Source organism: Enoplosus armatus, chromosome 19, assembly GCF_043641665.1.
Source record: "Enoplosus armatus isolate fEnoArm2 chromosome 19, fEnoArm2.hap1, whole genome shotgun sequence".
Taxonomy (NCBI): Eukaryota; Metazoa; Chordata; class Actinopteri; order Centrarchiformes; family Enoplosidae; genus Enoplosus; species Enoplosus armatus.
This window is the reverse complement of record NC_092198.1, coordinates 13,668,697-13,676,706: the sequence shown is the minus strand read 5'-3', so window position 1 is coordinate 13,676,706 and position 8,010 is coordinate 13,668,697.

The window sequence follows — 8,010 nt, the reverse complement described above, 5'->3', positions numbered from 1 at the left end:
AGTCACACACACATGCACACAAAAACAAGGCCTAGTGAGGTTATTGACTGGACTCAGACTGGACTTGTGGTACTGGTCTGTACTAGTCTGTGGGACTTGGACTGGTTTCAAATAGCTACTGAGCTCTACCATATTTTGAAGTGTGTTTTCCCTGCAAGTAGGGCATTGTGTTTATTGGCTGTACATTATTATTTTGATTATTATTATTATTGTTGTTGTTTATGATTATCATTATTTGTCATCACTGCTTGCTGAAGATTGGCACTTCGAGATTTGTTTGTCCCTTGATGCCGTTGCAGAAAAAAATAAATTATTGCTATTAATATTATTCCACAAGAGTTTAGATTCTGATATATTTTGCCCCCACTTCCCATTCCTCTCCTTACTTGTTTTTGTTTGTCCATCTCTTACGTGGACTTATTGTTATTTTTTGGTGGTCGGGGTCTGGGGCAACTTGCCTGGAAAGTGTTTTGATTTGGGGTTTTAATGGAGGGCTGTCAGAGTGGGCTTCTCTATACACCTGTAGTGGCTAGCCTATCCTGCACAGGACCAGTCTGGCAACAACGCTGGAAAAGGAGCAGAAACACATTAAGTAACCAGTGCAGAAGTATAGAAATATGCAGAAATGAGGCCTTTTTGGTGCGTGACTTGCTGTTTTTAAACAGCTAAATTTCCACAGCTAAATTTCCACTCCAGCTTTGATTACTAAACTGCTCCCACTAAACAAGCCATTTGTTCAGGCATCAGATTATTCGTCTAATTATTTGTTCAGGATTGGTGAACATACACAATAATGACTGCATAGGCTTTTGTCTTTTTATAGCACTGTTTAATGAAAAGCTCATGTGTGAGATGAAGTTGGCCTGTTTATACGGCAGGCTTTTATTGTGATTAGCCTATACAAGGTGTAAATTACATTATGAAGTTATTGTTAATAGCAGTTGATACTTGAATATAGAAGAATACTGAGGCAATCTAAAGTACAGTGTTGCTGAAACAATAGATGATTGAATACATACGAATGGAAGTATCACAGAGAGGAAGATAATTCAAGGAGGGCAGACAGAGAGAGAGGTGAATATGAACTGAAACACAGGGGTTCATTAATTCTGCTTCAAGTGGAACTTCCCCCCACAAACACACAAACACACACTGCTCCTTCCTTCCATGTTCACCTGCCTAGCTCCTCTCTCACTGCAACAATACGAGGTCAGAGGTGAGCACTCACCCCCCGGGGGTAGATGGAGAAGCTCTCAGCACTACAAAGAGCGGGGACAAAGCCACAGAGCGAGGAGCAACACGCACCTGAAGCTCTGTCCCGCCGTCCCAAACTGGCAGCTTTTTAAGACCCAAAGTGAGATTCTGTTGAAGCCACTGTGCCCAGTTTGTTAAATGCCATTCCTTTCACTTTTACCTGAGATTCTAATCCCAGATTTTCCACTTGAGTTGTACATGTACATTTTATTGTTTTCATCCGCCCTCTCAGGCTTTTAAGAATTTTTAAGAAGCAGTTAGTGTTAGCTGCCCTTTTGATGAGGTAAGTTTGAAGCAATGAGAGGACTTGAATACTTTCTAAAGCGCGTGCAAGCTAGCTGTTGATCTCACCTTGGCGACATCAGCTTATAGTGTGTGTGTGTGTGTGTGTGTGTGTGTGTGTGTGTGTGTGTGTGTGTGTGTGTGTCACAAAAGATCAAAAGGGGCAGGTTGCTTAACCTGCTGACTTGTCAAAGCGAGACAAAGCGCCTGACAAAAGGAGGCAGAGAAAGACGGAGAGCTACTCCCTTCATTATGTCCCCCCCCCTCCTCCTCCCCGGACAGAGTTCTTCTTAAGATCCGGAGCCCTGAGAGAGCGAGACGGGCACATTTCTCACTGAAGGATGGGCTAGGTCCTGCATGTCTCAGAGTCTCAAAGCACCAGCCAAGGGCTCTAAAGCGCCACAAACAAAGGAGAAAGGAAAGGACACTTTTATCTGATGCACAGATTATTATCGCTCCCCGCCCTCCCCTCTTCCTGCAACCCCGCCCTAAAGTTAAAGAGTTCCTGCGCCTAAAAAGATTAATTCAGGATAATGAAGACTTATGTGCAAAAAAAGATGGAGTTGAGAATATTTTTGTCAAGTTTTCCTTTTCTGGGGCCGTTTGATTTTAAGGATAACATTATTGAAATACATATATAGCCTTTTTTAAGAATTGTAAAAGATAAATCTATGGGGAAAAAATATATACAGTAGTGGAAGTTCTTTGGAAGGCACTGTTAGAAATTGTTTCATAAAAGAAATCTTGAGGGTATTTTTAGTGACGGCTTTGTTCAAATCTGTATTCTGAATAAGTGAGTTGTTGGTAGATTAGGAGCAATAGTTGTAGGTTTTTTGCAGGTTTTGTGACCACTTTTCCTTTTGGTTTCTTTACCTTTTTGTATCGTGCTGAATGGCTGTCTTCTTGAGATCAGAAAAATAAACTTGGAATATGTTTTCAGAGTATGAAATATTGTTGTTGCTACTGTAAATACTGTCAGGATGAAACAAAGAATAGCTGTACAGTTTTTCTATTATCTCTCAGAGTGCTAGAGAGGGGTGAGAGTGGTTAAAAAAAGAAGGGTGAAAACTAAAAAGAGGGATGACTCTCTCTCTAACTGGACTCGTAACCACTTTTCCAAAAGCCCACAGAGGAGAGGTTTTGGTTGTTTTTTTTCCCCCTGCCATGCCTTTAACGGGGGTTTGTTTCCCGTCGGCAGTGCCCTTGAAGTTGCACCAGCATCCGTTTCTTTAATTTTTGCTGACAGATCGACGCATTAGGCTAGCGGTCGGGTAATGATGATGTCACAGAGTGGCCCATTGGCAGTCTGCGGACCCGGTCTCGTCCAAAAACAAGGGCAGACTGCCGCCGACGTAGCTCTAGATTTGACCCGGGGAGAGAGACAGGAACTCATTGTCATCTGAAGAGTAGTGTCATGGAGGGGGCACATGTTGTACAGTAACAGTTTAAAAAGACACTGCAGACACAAGAAAAAGTGATTTATACCATTTTTTACCGGGTTCAAACGGTTGGAAAAAGTTTGGACTTTTGTTGAATTTCTGTAGGCTTTGCATTTTGCGTGTGTGTGCGTGTAGATGTATATGAGTGTGCGTCTGTGAGAGAGAAAAGACCGATTATGAGAACCTGTGAACCAGTGAGTGACACAATTCTCAACACTGTGGCCCCTCCCCCACCCCTGGGAGTACCATCCTGACATGTAAATGATTCTCATTAAGCGTTGGCAACGTGTGTTTGGTGTGTGTGTGTGTGTGTGTGTGTGTGTGTGTGTGTGTGTGTGTTGCGATAATTTCCTCTGATCTGTTTTCTGACCTGTTTGAAAGGGGTTTTTGTTTCTCGATGCTTTCAGTAGTAATTCTTTTTTTTATTATTATTACATTGCTCCTCTTTTTTTGTAAATATCAATGATGTGGACTTACAGTGAAAAATACTGCCTTTGTGTAACTTAGCAATATGTTATGTAAATAGTGTTTTGTTGATGCTTTTTGTATGACATTATTATTCGATTATAGTGCAGTAATTCCAACTGGAACAGCCATGTTTCAAAATACAGTCTGAATAGTTACACACAGGTTGTAAAATAAAACTCATGACATGGCTGCTTTTTTTCTGTTATTGGTGTCTATTTGTCTTGCAGATTTTGTGTAATTTATTGGTTTAATTTATCCTAATTTATTTGATGTTATTTCTTTTGTTTTTTTCAAACAGGGAAGGCTGTACTGCATTTCATTGAGTAGAACCAACTTAAAAGATTTTAATCCTTATCTACCGAAAATTGGATTTTAAAAATTTGTATTCTAGCGTGCTCATTCAATTGAGAGAAATGATAAAATGGAGATCTTGGCAGCTAAATGCAACTGGACAGTTTAAAAAGAAAAAAAGGTTGTTATGTTTTTGTTCCAGGACAGGGCCGAGGGTGGGCTAGAAAGCTGAAACTAGTTTGAAGCAGTTTTGTATTTTCTCTTGAGATTTTTTCCCCTGTATTGCTTTGGCCCAGCCCAAAAACAACCAGTAGTCAAATTGCCTTTCGTGCCTTCACCCTCTATGAACTGAATGTATGTGCAGTATATATGCAAGCTTGTGCAAAATGAATAAAAAATGGAAATAAAAATGAAAAAGAGTAGAAAACTGCTGTTCATGGTTTATTCATCTCACCTCCTACAAGGTACATGCACAATAAAAACATTCATTTTGTTTGTATGTGTGTGTGTGTGTGTGTGTGTGTGTGTGTGTGTGTGTGTGTGTGTGATGGTGGGAGATTATTTATAGAAAGAAAGTGACTTAAGAATTTTAGTTACAAGTGCATCACTGCAACATGCACCTGAAGCTCTGTCCCGCCGTCCAAACTGGCAGCTTTTTAAGACCCAAAGTGAGATTCTGTTGAAGCTAATGTGCCCAGTTTGTTAAACGCCATTCCTTTCACTTTTACCTGAGATTCTAATCCCAGATTTTCCTTGCATCACTGACTACAATGTATGTGTTTACTGTATAGTTACTGTGCGGTTTGAGTGACTCAGTGCTGCTCTGCTCTGTGATTCAATGATTCAATGCACTAATGAGGGGTTTGACAGCAGAGCACCAACCTCCCAGCCTAGTTTTCTCCACAGACGACTGCAGATGCCGCCTCATCGGGCGAGACACACACACACACACACAATGAAATCATCTCTAGAGCTGAATAAAGATATCAACTACACAGTTGTGGAAATTAAGTGCATGGTGTTTATAAAGTCAAGTTGATTTTATTTATATAGCCCAATATCACAAATCACAAATCTGCTTCAAGGGGCTTTACAGTCTGTACAGACTGGGTAATAAATACTTAGAAAAAAAGTTTAAGAAAACAGCAGAAAGACAAACTTCTTGGAATTTGGGTTTGTTCAAACTAGAGATGCAACTAACGATTATTTTCATTATCGATTAATTTCTCAATTAATCATTCTGTCCATAAAATGTCAACAAAAAGCCTGTGACAAATTCCTGGTATAATTTCCACAGCTCAAGCAGATGTATTCAAATTGCTTGTTTTATTCAACCAACTCAAAACTTGAGAAGATGGAACCAGATAACATTTTTACGTGAATAATAATCACAATAGCTGTATATTAATTATCTGTCAATTGACGAATGGATTAATCAACTAACTGTAGCAGCTCTAGTTTAAACCAATGCATTGTGTGCCTTTGTGTGTGTGTGGTCGTTCAAACTGGTGAACGTTCTAAAAGAACACACAAAAAAAACAAATATATATGAGATATATTCTAAAAAGAAAATGACGCATTCACACATATTTGGATTTTTTTTGTGGTTCTTTTATTTGCTGATGAGTTTTGGGGCCTTTTAAGTAAAACACAAGTCTATTTTAAAAAGGCTTGGTGTGTTCTCTCTGCATCATTTCGCTTTTTCTTATCATGACCTCCGTTGTACTTTCCACCACGCCTGCCCGTTGCTCTGTTCCTTTTCTTCCTTTTGTTCTTGCCTCACTGCTTTTCACTCTTTTTGCTTTGATGCTCACTTTTGGAGTTGCTTCTTTTGTGTCTTTCTTGCTTGCTTGCTTTTATTCTTTTTTTTTCTCTCTCTCTCTCCCGTGTTCCTTTTCCCTCTCGTCCTCCCGCCTGCCTCCCTCCGCTTGCCTTAACCGGAGGCTACAGCTCCTTAGGTTGGGCTGAGACAGCATCTTTGTACAACACCGACCGTCTGCTCTGTAATCAAATACCATCTGTCGCTACATCTGAAGACTCACTCTCTCGCTTCCTCCATCACACACACACACACACGCACGCATGTAGGCACACACACCACATCTGTGCCTCCCACTCTTGAACAATGTGTGTGTGCGCTTTCTATGTACAATGACCCGTGTACTTACAATCATTCCACCTGATTCATTCTTGGCCTGCAGGGAGGAAGTCACTGGAGTCACTTTCACCACTTCCTGTTTTTTCCACCTCTCCCGCTGGAGGTTCAAAGGTCATTGTCTTCAGGTATATCCATGTTTGTTCTGTTGCTCTGTGTGTCAGCAAGACCTTGGCTGCAGTGTCAGACAGGAGATAGTGGACTTTAGTTCCTTAGTCTTAGATCAACGGCCCACTATCTCAAAGGCTGCCAGTCTTTCCCAATGTTTGCCCAATGTTTGTCCCTGCTCCGGCACAGAAAACGTTGACACGGTCCACAAGGTCCCTCTCCAAGTCCCTCCTCCCTTCGTGGTCCCCTGTTATCACATGCTCAGGTTCAAGAACATTTTCCATTTAGTGTTAAGAGTGTTGGGTTTTTTTCCAGCTGAAATTGTTTTCTTTAAGCTTTCACATTCACAATTAGTGGGAAAGTGTGTTTTACGGCCTGGCAGCAGTGGGGGATTTACAGCACGCCAACCCAACAACTAACAGAACATTCTTTGGTAAACATCACCACACACACACAAACTGATGTAACTCTGAGGAACCTTTGTGACGAAGAAACACAAGTACTCAGGACCTAATTTTCGATTTCTCTGTGCGATCCTCCTACCAACGACCAAAATGAGCTGTCCACCGTTTGAACCATTTTGACACCTACACCTGCAAAATGACTGTGGGCTTGAAACTCAAACAGCTGAATACTATTGAAGTTTTTCTCCATCAGAGGACTTTTTGTTTACAAAGGAAGCCAATCTGTATGTATGTATGTGCACCTCTCCTTTTATTTGCTTAACAGTGCATTTATTTCATCACTGCACCCAGAATTAAAAACACACAGAAATGATTCCAGTTTCAATCAAAAACCATGAAAACAGATTTCCACATTGCACAGATTGATGGATTCATTCTGCATGTGTTAGTAATTAAACACTGGATTTCATCTATTGTGGATGGAGCAACACACTGGTCTTATGCTCCAGAGGCACTGGCACAGTGTGGGATTAACTCTGGGTTGCCCACATTTGGCATCAGTGATGGGGACACCTAGTGGTCAGTATGTGCAACTTACACCCCGTGTATGCTGTTTTTGATGTCTTCTTCATGTCATCCTTATGCATTCTTTTCCATCTATGTTTTTGTTCAGTTCTATTGATTCTTTATTCAGCATCCTTTGATTAATTTGTTCTTTCTTTTTCAACCCCCTCATTTCTTTCCATCTCCACATCACTTGCATGCGTGTGTGTTGTTTTGAGGAATTGGAAGATTCCAGTTGGACAGATCATTGTGCCCCCTTTTTCCTCCCAGCCTCTCTCTCTCTCTCTCTCTCTCTCTGGAAGGCTCCAACGCAACTGGAGCCTCGGAGGCTCAAGAGAGGAGCCTGGGAAAGGAGGAACAAAGGGCCGTCCGTCTGCAGCCATCACCACTCCGCACCTCCTCTCCTCTACCCCCCACATCCCCCGTTCTTCTCTCCCTTGGTCCCCTCGCCTCTCTTCCCTCTCCCCACTGGCCAGCGCCCCAAATTAAGACTTCAGACAAGAAAATGGGCTCACTAAAAAAGGGAGAGAAAGAGAGAGAAAGAGAGAGAGAAGGAAGTCCATAACAAGCCAAGAGGAGCAGAGCGACAAAGCCTCTGTTGTTGGATGGCAGGGCCCCTCTGTCGCTCTGCGAGGAACTGTCACTGTGTCAACTTGGACCCCTTGTTGCAAGTAACACAAACACAAACCATAATGAACACACACACACACACACACACACACACAGGCAGAATATGCTGCAGTGGACACTGCTAACACACTCATACTCACAAAGAAATAGGCTGCATGAGCGTACAGTGTGTAAACTCACATACACAAGCACATACAAATCATGCCAAGCACATACTGATACTCCAAAATGAATATAGACAGTATAGGTGAGAAGAAAGCCGCTGTGAATCCCCACAGCACACCTTCATTTTGACTGCCAAGAAAGGTGAAGTGGGGGTGAGGAGGGAGGAACTTCCCGTAAAATTGAATAAAATGAAGGTTTGTGAATGTGTGCACATGTGAGAACATGTGTTGAAGGTAGACAATGGCAGGAT